This window comes from Pteronotus mesoamericanus, unplaced genomic scaffold, assembly GCF_021234165.1.
Source record: "Pteronotus mesoamericanus isolate MK-2021 breed Mesoamerican mustached bat unplaced genomic scaffold, CSHL_Meso_final contig_657, whole genome shotgun sequence".
In the NCBI taxonomy this organism is placed as follows: Eukaryota; Metazoa; Chordata; class Mammalia; order Chiroptera; family Mormoopidae; genus Pteronotus; species Pteronotus mesoamericanus.
Window position 1 is genome coordinate 17,917,697 of NW_026555229.1, and position 15,987 is coordinate 17,933,683.

Below are 15,987 nucleotides of genomic sequence, written 5' to 3' on the forward strand. Positions count from 1 at the left end.
CTGTCAAGAAATTCTTCATTATCATAAACATGTGATTATTAGTAGCAAATCCTATTGGTTGCCTACCCAAATCCACGTCCCCTGCCATTCTTTCCCGCTGGTAGAGCCTTGATTTCCGTTCAGAGAAGTGCCCTGGAGCCGACGCCCCAGTGGTGGGGAAGGTAGATGACAAACAAAACAAACAGATATATATAAGTAATGACCAACTGGTAGTGTGACGAGACGAAACAGCGTCCTCCAGAGTCAGGCCTCTCTGAGGAGATGACCCTTAGACCAAGACCTGCGGGGCAAGATGAGCCGGCCAGGTGGAGAGCAGACCAGAGGCCCAGAGCGAGCCACAGCATGGGTGGAGGTCCTGAGGCCTAGCCAAGGACTGGGCGAGCGCCCACAAGTCTGGGTGTGTGGGGGAGGAGGAGAACAGCAGGAGAGGGGGTGGCGGGAAAGGGTGACAGGGGCCACTCATGCATGTGCAGCCTTGAGTCATGGTTGTCCCCTTATCCCTGCGGGGCCTGCAGGAGCCTTTAGGCTCGCATGGCCTCCCCAACACTGGCCCGGCCCACTTTACATGATATACTCCAGTCTTGCCCTGTTGGATAAGTGGGCCTAAGTCACCTGTCTGCACCAAAATTGTAGAAATTGTTCCAAATGAACACAACTTTCTCTTTCCACACAGAGAGACTAAGAGTCTTGAAATTTGAATAAATCCCACCAGACTGACTTGATTGGATCATCTTAAAAGGAATATGTGAATTCAGGTAGCTTTTGAATTGATTCGATTCTGAGCATCTTTGATGCCGAACAGTGAGCTGGCCTGAAGGTGCCACCTTCCATTTGGTGGCTTGGCAGCCCTGACACCAGAGCAGAGATGGAACCAAGGCAAGAAGGAAAGGGAGGTGGGAGGACAGCTCCCCGACAGGCCAGGACAAAGTGCTAAGTTGTCTCAGGTACTACTGTGCACCTCCTACCCTGCTGCGGGAAGAGGAGCTGGTACAACCTTTCTGGTGACATAGTGACACTTTTTATGCACATGCCCTCTGACTCAGCAGTTTCACTGCCAGACACCTCCAATGGATATCCTCACAAAGACATAGCAAGACATGCACAGGTGTTCGTAACCCCTAAATGACTTCCAGTTGGCCAAATCTGGCTAAATTGATTCTGGTCCATCCCTACAATAGACTACTCTGCAGTGACTAAAAATAAGAAGGTAAGTCAATATGGATTGAGAGTAAAAGAATTCAAAGATTAAAAGACGCTAGAGATTGCCAGCTCAGTCCAGCAACCCATCCACTGAACACCTACTATGCGCCAACACTTTGTCGGCCCAAGGAAAGAGCAAACACCAATGCAATTTTGTCCTTGCCCCCCAGGAACAAGACAAACATAATAATTCTCACAACTGCAGATGGAGGTGGCAGAGGTGCTAAGGGAGGTGGGAGCCATGTGTTTCAGGAGAATTAGAAAGATTCTCTATGGCCAGAGGGACTGGGAAGGCTTCCTGGAGGAGGTGGGAATTGATCTGGGGTAGTGCAGAGGGGCCATTCCAGTCCAGGTAAATGGCTTGAGCAAAGATGGCGAAGGAAAAGAAAAAAGGGCCTGTCTGGGAGAGAGAAGAGGCTGTGACCCAGAACACTGGGGCGGAAGGGCGGAGGAAGAGGGGGCAGGAGAGCGGGCAGCCAGAGCCGGGAGCGGAGACCGGAGCTGGGCCTGAGAGCGCCAAGCGCCAGGCAGAGAGTTTTGCTCTAAATTCTGTGGGCACTGAACATTTCTGAGTCAGGGGCAAAAGGATCAGAGCTGTGTTTGACATTCAGGTTGGTGACTGTTTGGTTTGTAAAAGTCAATGTCACCTCCCCAAAACATCAAAGTGCCTGTGGAATAAGTGCTGGTACAAAGGCCAGGGAACAGCTTGGTGACTGAGTTGTCAGTGCTGGCTCTACAGAGGATGCAGCAGGACAGGAGAGCAGGGCTGGGGAACGCGGGCTGCTGGGGTCTGACATGGCCTTTCCCTCGAAGAATCAGCTCCCTGTTCACCTTGCGCCTGAGTCGTGATGCCTGTCTCCTTGGCCTTGAATGTGTGCAGTAGCCTACTGGTAGCTGTACCAGATGACCCCAGAACCCACCCCAGAATCAGCCCTCTGGTCATCTTGTGACAGATGACAAGGCAAAGGCAGTCCAGGACCTCAGGCAGAGATGTTAACAGAAACACAAAAGAGTGTCAATATTACTCACTTAAAAAAAAAAAAAGGTAGATTTCCTGTTAGCATTTCTAAAGAGGAAGTTTCCTGTAACTTCTCAAATCCTTCAGGCCCCCATACGGGCTCTTCTCCCCCTTGGGCACCTGCAGCCCTGTCCCCAGGGAAAGTGTCCCTCCCAGGGACATCCAACCTGTGGCCCAACACAAAATCATAAATTTACTTAAAACATTATGAAATATTTTTTGTGATTACATGTCACACTGTATTTACTGTGTGGCCCAAGACAACTCTTCTTCTTCCAGTGTGGCCGAGACGTGAGAAGGTTGGACACCTCTGCCAGTCAGCACCAACACATCCAATGTTTTAATAGCTGATTCCAGCCAGTTCTCCTCTCCCTGTTTCTAACCTCACGAGAACCGCAGAGGTTAATCAGGGGAGCTGTCTGCGAGAAGGCAACCACGGTAGGAAAGTCTTGAGAGCCGGGCTCCTAACCCAGCCACCCATTCCATTCATACTCATTTTGAATGTGCCAGGCATGCTTCCAGGTAATACAGCGCAGTGGTTATGGCATGGGCTCTGGAGCAAGGCTGTCTGGGGTCATCTTGCAGCTCTACCACCTACACGCTGTGTAACCTTGGGCAAGTTAATTAGCCTCTCTGAGCCTTAGGAATAATAACATTACCTACCTCATAGGTTTGCAGGATTAAATAAGATATATAAATTTCTGAGAACATATATCCACGCAACGCTTGCACATAAATGTTCATAACAGCCAAAAGTAGAAACAACCCAAATGCCCATCAAGTGATGGATAAATAAAATGTGGTATATACATGCAATAGATTATTTAGCAATGAAAAGGAATGAAGTACTGACAAATGCTACAGTTAGGATAAGCTTTGAGATCATTATGCTCAGAAGCGAGTCATGAAGAACCACATATTGCACACTTTCATTTATATGAAATATGTAGAACAGGGAGCTCTATAGAGAAAGAAAGCAGATTAGCAGTTGTCTGGGGCTGCTGGGGGGAGGGGGAGATTGGGGTGACTGCTAATGAGCACAGGGTTTCCTTTTAGAGCGATGAAAATGTTCTAAATTGATTATCATGTTGGTTATGCAACTCCGAATATACCGAAAGTCATTGAATTGTGCACCTTGGGTTGGTGAGTTGCACGGTACATGAATCTCAGTAAAGCTGGTTTTAAAGTGTCTTAGAACAGTGCTAGGAGTGGTCGGTGCCAGGAAAAGGGGAATAAAGATGAGCGGGCCCTGCCTCCTGAAGCTCGTCGTCGCAGGGCTCACGTCTGCATCCCGCCCGCGCGCAGCGCTGGCACACAGCCGCCACCTGTTAGGCTGCGCGCATCCTCTAAAGCCCAGCCGTGCCCGCCGCGCCCCAGAAGGTGTGATCTGTGACGTCTAGCCAGGGCTGTCCGCCTGTCCATTTTTATCTCTAACGAGGCAAACGCTCTCATGTCCCCTGGGGCCGCATCACCAGCTTTGCCTCTGAATTTTCTCAGCGGCAGGTCTGGTCTTGTCTCGCGCTCTCCCGAGTCCTGGCCCCCTCCCTTTTCACCCGCACTCTTGGACTTGACAATGCATCTCCTTCCCTGGCGCGGACCTCCGGCTCTCAGGGACAGGCTCCGGGCCCCCAGCCTGGGGATGGGATGGTGCCAGTGAAACAGGGCCACCTCGTTCTCAGGGCGTTGCCAAGGTTCCAAGTGTGCCAGTTCTTGGAACGTAGAATTCCCTGGAACTCCAGTGCAGAGTAAATGAAGAGGGGACCTTATCTCCCAGGAGCCACACCCGGGTTCACACGACAGGGTGACCGCAGAGCTGCATTTCCAGACAGGCTCAGGGCACTGTTCTTCCAGGACAGCGGGGCACTGGCTCTGGCCCCATCCAACCCAGCTTTCCACGTAGGGTGGCCAGCCGTCCCAGCTTGCCAGGGACTTTCTCAAACTCCAAGTCCCCACGTCCTGGGAGCCCCCTTGGCCCCAGGCCAGCTGAAACGGTTGGTTGCTCTAGGTCCACAGCTCAGTGGAAGGGGAGCTTTCCCACCACGGTGTCCCCCCAGGAATCAATGAGCCCTCCTCCTCCCCCTCCATGCGCCCCCACATCTCCCCGCCTTCCCCCTCCTTCCTCTCTATCCTCCTGCCCTGGTAACAACCAGGGTGGAAGCCAGGCTGACAGAAAGCAAGAGGCAGCAGTCACCCAAGACTGGGGAGCCTCCCCTCACACCCATGGGGGGTGCGGCGCAGCCCGCGGAGCCCATGCCCCACCAGCCCGGAAGTCCTGCGGAGCAGAAGGGGCTGGCTTCCAGGAACGGGATGAAGAGGGAGAGGCGAGGGGGCCCGAGTGGCAACGGCCCTCCACCGGGGGGCCTGGGCCCGAGCATCCACCCTCCCCCAGAGCCCCTGACCAGCTCCCCGTCCGTCTGCAACTGCCACCTGCGCTCTTGTCGCCCCTGGTCTGTGCCTCTGCGTCACACACCTGCGGGGTGACAGCGGTCACCTATCTCCCCACACAGGGGGCCAGCGGTCATGAGGTGGAATGAAGCTGGGGAAAGGGAGAGGCGACCACAGCTGTGGGCGGAGGTCGGCAGGCAAGGGTGGCTGACTCCCAGCACCACGGGTTTGGGAACAACGAACATCGCACTCGGGGGCAGACGGCAAAGAGCCACCGAGATGAGGCCTCCATGGCCTCTCCCCATGGCTGTTCCTGAGGCGGGCCTCTCCGTCTGGGAGACCAGGTCACAGTGCGTGGCTTCCCCGGGGCTAGAACTACAAGGCCCGGCACCCAGGAGGCCATTCGCCACTGCATGTTCCCCTTGGTCCTGGGGCCGTTCTCCTTCCTGTCAGACTGTTGATCAGTACGGTTATGGCCCCGGTAAGTCTCACACTTGATCTTGTCTCCTTTCTTCTCCCTCCCTTTCCATATTCATTCAGTGGACTGGAAGGTGAGGTCCGGTGGCTGAACAAGTGGTCACAGCCACATGGAGGGCAGAGAGGAGCCGAAAGAGAGCAGACGAGAAGTGGCCCTTGCCCCTCGGGGAGACAGGTGCTGCTGGTCAGAAGAGCCAGCGCAGGAAGAGAGGCACCAAGGGGGGCTGGGAAGAGGCCCCGTGCAAACACAAACACAGATATGAAACAGAGTATCGTACATGGGCTAAATGCCCAAGCTCTGGAGTCAGACTGCCCAGGTTCAAATATCCTGTGGGATCTTGGGTAAGTTATTTAATTTCTCTGAGTCTCATCAGAATATCCTCATCTGAAAAAGAGATAATGAAACCTCAGAGGATTGCGATAAGAATCAAGTGAGACAGCATATAGATTGTGCTTGGCATACAGTGGATACTCTAGATAGAGGAGTATCCACTCCTCTATCTATACATATCTATACATATAAAAAAATGTATATATTTTAATAGAAAATATATACATTCTCTTTGGGGTTAGGAACACCACCTCCAGGAAGCCCCCAAGCTTTCTTTCAAGCATCTAAAAGTATGTTTTGAGGAAAGCTATACTGGGGACAATAAAGATAAGGAATAGGAGCAAGCATGCATTTTGTCCCTCCCTGGGGCGAGGCCCTGTGCTTGTCCCTTGATATACCATACCTCACTCTATCTACCCCACAGCCCAAAAAAGGAAGACATGCTAGTTGACCCAACAAAATTATAACCCAGCCTCAGTCCCTGGTCCCTGAGTTCTTCCTGGGAATCTGATGTACGGACATGCAAGGCCCGGAAGGGAAACTAGATCAGGATTGGCATTCAGTGGCAGCTAGACCACAAAGACCTGGGCCCATCAGCATGGAGAGTAATCACTGTTTCCTAAGGCTGAGGGGTTGCGAATATCCAAAGATCACTGCACGTTCTTCCTTCAGATCAGAGGGGTGAAGGGGAACTATTTCCAGGTATGATGTAGGAACACAGGCTGGTGCCCATCGAATGGGAGGCCAAACGCTGAGCTCAGATTCAGGTTAGAGACTCAGCATCTTCATCTTCAAAACACAGCCCATTCACTGTGCTGGGTCACAAGGTAACCTGGGAGGTGGGGTTCTGCAGTGATCTGTTTGGCTCTCCACAAACGGCTCTTCGCCATGGCAACATGTACTTCAGAGCCTGAGCCTGCTTGGGTGGGAATCTGCTCTCTGGGGACATTTCAGGCTGCTGCTTTTTTTTTTTTTTTTTAAATTTTTATTGTAGTTCTTCCATTACCATTTAGTTTCCTTATACCCCCCTGTCCCCTACCCCCTGCAATCACCTCGCTGTTGTCCATGTCCATGAGTCCTTTTCCTTTTTGCTCAATCCCTCTACCCCCTAACTCCCCCTTTACCTGTCATCGTACTGTCTATGAGTCTGTCTCTATTTCCTCGTTGGTTCAGTTTGTTCATTAGGTTCCACATATGGGTAAAATCATACGGTATTTGTCTTTCTCTGCTTATTTCACTTAGCACAATGTTCTCCAGATCCGTCCATACTGTCACAAAGGGTGAAAGTCTCTTCTTTTTCACGGCCGAGTGGTATTCCACTGTGTCAGTGTCCCAGAGTTGTTTTATCCACTGATCTTCTACTGATGGACACCTGGGCTGCTTCTGTATCTTGGCGATTATGAGTAACGCTGCAATAAACATAGCGGTGCTTATGTTCTTTCAAATTAGTGCTTTGGATTCCTTCAGATATATTCCCAGAAGTGGAATCGCTGGGTCAAAAGGCTGTTCCGTTTTTAATTTTTTGAGGTATTTCCCTACTGGTTTCCATAGTGGCTGCACCAGCCTGCATTCCCACCAACGGTACAAAAGGGTTCCCATTCTCCACATCCTCGCCAGCACTTGTTGTTTATTGATGTATTAATGACAGTCATTCTGACAGGTGTGAGGTGATATCTCATTATGGTTTTAATTTGTAGCTCTCTGATGATGAGTGATGTTGAACATCTTTCCATATGTCTATTGGCCCTCTGTATGTCCTCTTTGGAGAAGTGTCTATTCACTTCTCCAAAGTTGCCCACTTTTTAATTGGGTTGGTTGTTTTTTGGTGTTGAGTTTTGTTAAGTTCTTTTTAAATTTTGGATATTAACCCTTATCAGATGCATCTGTGAATATGTTCTCCCATCCTGTGGGTTGTCTTTTATTTTGTCGATGTTTTCCTTTGCTATGCAAAAACTTTTTACTTTGAAGTAGTCCCATTTGTTTATTTTTCCTTTTGTTTACCTTGCCTGAGAAGGTATATCTGATAAAAAGTTGTTGTGAGCAATGTCCAAAATTTTGCTGTTTTCTTCTAGGATTTTTATGGTTTCAGGTCTCACATTTAAGTCTTTAATCCATTTTGAATTTATTCTTGTGGGTGGTATAAGAAGGTGGTCTTGCGCAGGAGCGGGTTACTCACAGAATGCATGGCGGGGGGGGGGGGACGCCCAGAGCTCTCCATTCCCTCTTCTCAGTGGGAGCCCATACCTCCCTGTTTGCTTTCTCCAGAAGATTTGGATCGAGGGCTGATGGATGTGAAGGGAAAGAACACACAGCCTAGCGTCTCAGGATTCACCCGCCACAAGGGATCTTTCCCCAAACCACTCCCACCAGCAGTTACTAAAGGTGAAAATTATTAAAGATAAAAGCAGACACAGTCCCACCCCCAGGAGCTCCTGGAGCCCCCGGGGACACCAGGGCTGTGGCAGCTCAGCTAAGGGTGGCCCCAAAGATCCCACAAGGTGTGATGGAGTCCTGGGAAGTTAAGGAATCTTCTGAAGTTTCCGCCACCACCCCTCACTTCTCTACAGTTCTTGCCTTCTCGTCATGGCCAAGGCCATTCTCCCAATGCTTCAGGCCAAACCTTGGACCTAGACCCCTCTCGCTCGCTCGCATCTCTTAGTGAACCTGTCAGTAATTTTTCTGGACGCCAACCTTCAAACCAGCCACCTCCCACCTACCATCCCTGCTGCTCCCAGGGCTTTCCATGGGGCAGCGAGTGCAAGTCCCTGCCTGAGGTCAAGCTACGTCCTCTTCTGCACCAAGCTCACCAGGCCTGCCCTGCTCACTCACGGAAAAGCCAGCCGGGTGGCTTTCGAGGTCCTGTGTGATCCGGTCCCCGCTGCCACTCAGACTTGTGCCACCACTGGCCCCTCACCCAGTCTGCCCCAGCCACGCTCCCTTCTTAGTGGCTCTGCCCGGGTGGCCCCTCCTGGGCGTGGTCTTCCCCAGCATCCTCCGGGGAGTCTGGGCGGCTCCTCCTGTCGGAACAAAGGGCAGCCCCCAGCTGTGAGTGCCCTCCTGGGATGGACAGAGGGCTCAGCTGCTTCACCCGAGGTCACACCTCCTCCCCTGCAGAAAGCCCCACACTCGGCTTCTCCCCCTGCCTGACCCTGCCTCCCTCCCTCCCACGGGTGCGGACCGAATCACCCTGACAACACATCAGGCCTCATGGTGCTGCCTTACTGTCCAGCCAGGTGGGAATCTTCCACCACCAAACTGACAGTTCAAACCCCAGTTCCAGCCATCATTAGCCATAGAACTTTGGATGAACGCAATCACCCCTTGGTGCTCAGTTTTCCCCATCTGTACAACAGGGTGATAGTAGCGTCTACCTCTACATTTCTTCAAACTTTCTCAAACGTCCCAGCCCCAGCCTGCCCCATGGCGTTACATTCCCACGGTCACCCCCTGCTCTGCTCCCTCCCCTGAATTCCTGTTCTCTGCTCTGCCTTTGTGCTCCTGTGGCCTTTGCCTGACCTCAGGGCACTCACCCCACCCTGAGAGGGCAGCAGTTTGCACAGGTGATTTGGAAGCACAAAGCGCAGGTGGATCCACAAAACAGGTTTAAAATTAAATCCCGGATGTGCCTGCTCTCAAGAGAACCCAGCCCTGCCCTGGCTGGTGTGGCTCAGGATTTTTTGAGCATTATCCTGTAAATCAAAATGTCATGGGTTCAATTCCAGGTCAGGGCTCATGCCTGGGTTGTGGGTTCAGTCCCTGGTCAGGGCATGTGCAAGAGGCAGCCAATGGATCAATGTTTCTCTCTCACATCGATGTTTCTCTCCCTCTCTCTCCCTCCCTTCCCCTCTCTCTAAAATCAATAAGCATGTCCTCGGATGAGGATTATAAAAAAATAAAGAACCCAGACGTGCCCAGCTTGGGTGCCACCCCCTACCAGGCTGCTCGGCTTCTCCTTTATGACTAGCTCCTCTAACACTTTAAAAAGAACCCCCTCTTCATTGTGCAGAGCACGCCGGCCATCCCAGACAGCCCAGCACCGTCTGCACGTCCAGCACAGCAGGTACTCAGAACAGGAAGGCACCCATGAAGGCTCCCATGAAGGCACATGTCCCGGAGGCCGCCCCGATTTTCTTACAAGGTATTTTTTTCCTTTATATGGCGCTGCCCTGACCTCTCACTGGGCCTCTTACCAGCTGGGGCTGGGGCTGGGTGCTGGCCCTGGTGGACACTGGGTTGGTTTGTGAACTGGCCTCTTTAGCCGAATGCTGGGAACCATCAGGGGTCACCAGTCCCAGCCCTGACGAGTTAGGTCAGCTGTTTCACCTGAAGAGCCCAGCCTGGGGCTCAGGGGGTCCAGGACGAGGCGCAGAGTGCCCAGACAGGTGACACCCCCAGTCCTCCACTCCAGGAAAAGGAAGAGCTGGGTCTGCTGGGACATGCACACGTCGGAGGCCACACAGCAGCTGCCTCCTGGAACACGATGGCCAGGCCTGTGGGCTGCGCACAGCTGCCAACACCTTGCCTGTGTTTGTCCTTTGCCATGGATGAGCATCCAGCCGGCAGGCCCTGGGGACAGTGACAAGGAGAGGGAAGGAAGGATAGCTGGCAAGGGGTCAGGAATAGAAGCTGACTGGCCCGAGCAAAGACAGGCCACACCTGGAGGCCTCCCCACAGCCGTGGCCAGCGCGCCTTGTGTTTGGCCGGCCTCCCCTCACCACTCCGCACCCGGGCCTTCCCGGGAGCTTTTCACCCTCTGTTAGCCACCATCTGGTGGTGTCGCTGAGAGCCTGGAGGGTGGCCAGGAGTTGGCACAGTCTGAGCACCGAGATTTACTGGCCTGTGTGCTGGTCCTGGCTCCAGGGACCTCGGCTCTCTCCCGCGTCCATGGCTGGGGAGGGTTCCGAGAGCCCGCAGATGGGCAACCCCAGGAGGGAGCCACATGGCAGGGTCCTGTGGTTGTTAAACGCATCTCATTAGTTTTTATCAGCAAGGTGCTGCTTGGTTGGCAAGAACATGCTTGCCCCCAGCAGGAACGGTCCTGGGAAGACTTTGGGGGTGGAGAGGTACGCGTTCTTGGAGCTTGACATCCTCTCCCAGACTTCTGAGGCCCCTCTGCACCTGAGGGGCCTCAGCGAGAACCCTGAGCGTGTGTCAGCACGCTGACCCGAGGCCAGGAAGCCCAGCATCCCAAGCTCCCCAGTGCCAAGGGCAAAGCCAGGCCTCACCACTGGCTGCCGATGCCCGCAGGGCTGAACTAAGAACAGACCACACGAGGGGCCAGCAGGCTTTGTGAAAACCTAGGAAGCAAATAGTTCAGGCTTGGCAAGACTGAGGGTCTTGTGTAGGTACTTGTATAAATATTTAACATTTAACCACTTACAAATGTAAAAAAAACAAAGCCATTCTTCGTTCACAGGCCATATAAAAACAAGCAGTGGGCCAGGTTTGTTGACCCTACAGTCGGGAAGCCAGCAGCTCTCCTCCCAGGCAGAGCCCTTAGCGGTGGAAGCCACGCAGGTCTGGGGTTAGTTGAGCCCGCACAGCCCCCACGCTCACCCGCCTCTGTTGTGACACCTTACGTGGGGGACCACCCGCCCATGCATGTCACTTTCCCCCTAGCACTGACCCTCCTCTCCTCCTTTAGGACCACACTTGGTCCCACAGCCCCCGAGCTGCGCTGCAGCGTGGCCATCCTGACACTTAATGGTCCTTCCTGACAACATTGTTGTCCCCTACCCCCAGAGATTGTTGAGGCCCCAAGTTCTGCTCAGGCTCACTGTGGTCACAGCATCACCCTCACCAGTGTCATGGTCGGCGCTGGGCTGAGCTTGTCTCTCCAGCTCCCTCTCCCATGGGTTACTCTCTCCCACCCAACGCCTTCGCCCATCAGGGAAATACACCTGTGGTTGGTGCCAGCGCCCAAGCCCAGCCTCACTTTGGGACCCTCACCTACTACCACCTCGCCCGATCTTACAGGGAAAAATTAGCCAGAGACACCTGGGGGTGACACATAGCCTGGGGACCTCAGACGCAGAGCCTATCGCTCAGCCCCGCTCTGCTCCACCTCCCCATCTGTGAAACTCGGCGGGCACTGTACCCAGCTTGGATGCCCAGAGGGTCCAGAGTAGGGCATGTATGGCCTGGCACGTGTGTCATCCTCAGCAGCTGCTTAGTGAATCCGCATGGGAAACTGAAGCCCAGAAACAGGGTGAGCTGGGAAGAGGGTGGAGGAGAGGCTGCCGTGGGAAGGCGGACTGCAGCTGCCCTGAGCGGATGAGGAGGGAGCCCAGGGAGCCTGGGACGGAAGCGACCCCACCTCATGTCTCAGGACCGTGCCTACTGGTCTGTCACACAAAAGTGGGGGCGGGCGTGGGCACCATCTGGCCACCTGTCACAAGGTGAGACGGCAGGACTGAGGACTGTACCCACTGTCCTTCCCACCTCCACCCTCCCTGAGCGGGAACACACCTTCCCTTAGCTGCACCTGGCCACGGGCTTCCCCACCGACCTAACTTCGGTTGGGATGGCTTTGGCTGCAAGTAACAGCTGGGTAAACCTGGCTTAAACAACACCGTTTACATCTGATGTGCCTGGAGGTTGGAGGTTCTATGGTGGGTTCGCAGTTCTGCGATGTCCGGGCGCCAGGTCACGTCCTTCAAGAACCTACCACGTTGGCCTTGCCCTCTCGGCTGCAGGCATCACCTTCCCAAGCAAGGGCATCCTGAGTGGGGTGGGGGAGGGGCCTTCTCAGCTAAATCAAAGCCCCAGGAGACTTCCCTCAAGTTCAATTGGCCGGAACTGGGTCATGTGGCCAGCGCTGAAGCAGTCATTGGCAAAGGGGAGGGCGCTGGGCTCTGGCTGGACCTCCACAGAGTACACGGCCCCTACGCTGAGCACAGCTGGGGTTCTGCTGGAAGGAACAGGGTGGGAGCGGACCTTCGGTTGGAAACCCACCGAGCTGCCAGGCCTGGTTGGGATTTTTGGTTTTTTAGCTTCTGCATTATTTTTAACTAGAAATATTACACTGTCAAAACAAGTGAGTCATCATGCCCTTCTGACTGAAGCCTGGTGGATTATTAGTACTTGGATCCAAATTCCCAGGGAGACACAGATGCCTGGATGGGATAAGGCAAGGAAATGTTAGGCTGCCCTTGGAAGTGTTTGATGTCATCACGCCAGGAGCTGGGACACTGGGTTTGTGGAGGGGCGGGGCTGGGGACCCTTGTGTAGGGGTTTGGTGATTTATAGCTTATACGCATTCACTATGTGACAGGGACTCAGCCAATACATGAGAGAAACAGTCCATAAACGCTGAGACAAAAGCAATCTGAATTGTCCAAAATTTCACACGTAGTTCCAAGTTTTACAAGAAAGCCACTTCCTGTCCCCTACTGGTCACTGTAATGGTTCAAAAAGCCATGGGAACAACAGGCCAAGGGATAGGTTATTGGCATTCTGACCCTAGAGGAGCTCCTAGTTCAGCCTCAGTTGCCTCATTTGTGAAATAAACGTTTAGGGTCAAAGGTCAAGATCTTTGCCACTCTGATCCAATGAGACTTCAACCTTGAGCCACCAATGACAAACAGGACCCAGAGTCCTGACACCGGCAGCTCCTTGGGTCCTGATAATTCCCTCTAGACTGATAGAGATGACGCAGTGGTGACGGTGATGATGGTGACGATGATGAGAAATGATGGTGACACGTAGCACACTGAGCACTTGGTACATACATGCCAGGCATCGTCCTCATGTATTTCCTCATTAATTCCCTCAGAAACTCCATGGAATAGTCACTTTTACTATCCCCACATAACAGATAAACAAACCGAGGCTTCTGTCTATGTTTGCCAATTATAGAGAGCATTGTCTCTTTCCAGAATTCCTATGTTGAAGCCCTACCCCCCACTGCCAATGTGAGAGTATTTGGAAATAGGGCCTTTAAAAAGGTAACTAAGGTTAAACGAGGTCATAAGGGTGAAGTCCTATCAAATATGACAGGTGTGGCTGTAAGGAGAGGAGACGCCGGGGATAAGCTCACACCGAGAACAGGCCACGCGAGGACACTGTGAGAAGGCGGCCCTCTGCAAGCCAAGGAGGAAAGCCTCGAGAGAATCCAGACTTGCAGGCACCTCGATCTTGGACTTCCAGCCTCCAGAACTGCGAGAGAATAAACTTCGGATGTTCAAACCATCCAGTCTTGACATTCTGCTATGGCCACAGGAGCTGAATAACAAGTACCTACTGGTAAAGCCAACATTGGAACCAGGCACCCTGACTTCAGAGCTATATTCTTGGGAACTTTATTATCTACAATTCAACCTTTTAATTGGAGAGGCAGGCAGTAGGTGTCCTTATGGCTGGGTCTGCGTGTACAAAGTACACAGATGGTCAGATCTACCCCCTTGTCTCCGTCCTCCACACAACAAAAGACAGGCCATTCAGGACTAGCCAAGACCCATGTTTTGGGTGGTAATGGTCACAGGGAAATACGGGCCAGAGCACAGCGGGTGGCTAGAACCATCTGGGCAATGAGCAGAGCGGGCTCTGCCTAGAACGCTTGTAGGCACCAAAAAGATCTCAGTCAGAGATTTTAAATGGTATCACCATCTGCTTCCCAGGAAACAGCCTGGATGCTGCCCATATCAGACCTGGATTTAAACCCTGCCTTCCCCAGATGTGGGACTTGGGGCGCATCACTTCACCCTCTGGGCCTCAGTTTCCCTGTATGTTGCATGGAGACCATCATTCTGACTCTGCAGCAGTGCTGTGGGGATGGAGAAGTTAACCTGTGGGAAACTGCTTCACAGATGGTCCTAATTCAGTAACGCCTAACCCGAGGGACCACCTGAAACCCCCTTAACTTCATCAAAGCAAAGCCCCTGGTTACAAATCCCCTGGCAGGCAGCCAGCGGTCCTTTCTGGAAGGAGCTGAGTATAAATTATAGATCACAGCCTATCGTTGTCAGATCGGCGGCTTTTCTGGCTCTTGCCTCCCTAAGGGCGGGGCCCTGGACGGCTCCCTCAGAGCGCTGCTGCGCGTGGCCCAGGGGGTCTCCGTGGCCCAGGGGGTCTCCGTACCCCTGCAGTGCCTGCTTCCTGCCCCTAGCTTACCTTGCCGCCGCTGAAGACTAAATGCTCCTTGGGCTGGGGTTGAGGGGATCCCCAGGAGCTCTCCCAGAGAGCTGCCCTCCCGCTGGCCTCTAAGGCTTGGAGCTGGCCACCACCTGAGTCCCAAGCCTCAGCCCCACTGAGCCCACCCTCTCCATCCCGGAGAGGGTCCATCCCATGAGACCCAGAGGAGCCGCAGGCGCAGGAGAACTTTGTGTTGGAGATCGGGAGGCTGCGAGAAGCCGAAGTGAAAGCAGCCGTTTTCATCAGTGGGGTCTGCCGGCCGGAGGGGACTGAGCGAGATTCCCGGCCTTCTTCCTGCGGCCGCCGCCCTCCCCAGCACCACTCACAGGCATCTGGCCCACCTTCCCTTCCCAGGCCGCTCCCAGCACAGGGCTTTCTCTCCCTTCCCTGGCTCCTCTCCGGGGGCCGCCAGTGGGTAGGTGATGCCCAGGTCCAGCTGGTTCTCCAACTGGGGAGTCCGGGATTCTGCTAGAAGGGTGCAGGCCCTGTCTCGTGACTTCCTCCCTTGTCCATAAAAGTGGAGACACTGAGAGTACCCGCGTCACCGGGGTTGCTGTGGGGAGTAAGTAAGTAATGCATAAAGGCGAATGGCCCAGGGCTGGCAGGGAGGCAGCTGGGTACCGTGGGTGGTGAGCACGGGTGCAGGACCTGAGCGGCAGTGAAACAGGCGAGGGCGCAGAGCGCAGGGGTCTGGGAGGGAGGGCTGCTTTTACTCTGCGGCCTGGCACCGCGTTCCCTCCACTGATAATACAGGCAACTAAAACTAAGCCAGACAAAAGCCCTCAGTCACCAACATTTGCATCGGTCTTCATGAAGGAGGGGAGACGCCGGGTCCAGCCTGCAGAAGGTGCAGTTCCTGGCTTGGCTCCACCTCAGCTCATTCTCACTGCTCATCTGGAATGCTGAGGCTCCCTCCAGCCCCTCCTCAGCACAGAGCTGTGCAGGGACCAGGTGAGATAGGGACGTGAAGGAGCTCTGTAAACTACAGGGGACCCGACCACTCGAGATGATGCTCAGGACCAGGATCATTGTTACTAAGTCCTGTGCGTCTTTCTCTACTCTCTGCACCCCACCTCACTGCCCCCCAACACCCTCCTAAGAGGCTGAGAGGCTCTCCAAATATTTAAAGTCTCCTTGAAACATATTGTTGCCACTTGATTCTCTGGCTTCATATCTTTGTATTTGAAGAAAAGAAAGCAAAATTATTCAAAACAGGGGTTGATGATAATAAAATGCTCTGGAGCAAGACACAGTCACCTTGCCTACATTTCAATTTTTAAAACAAACCCCACAAATCACCCACCACCACCTTCGATGAATTAAACTTTGTAAGGAAACAGGAAACAGCTCAAATTTTAATCAATGTTTACCTTGGCCGTGAGAAAAGAGGTTCCTTCTTTGGCCTGTCTCTAATTGAGAGTGTTAATTATCTTGGTTACATGCT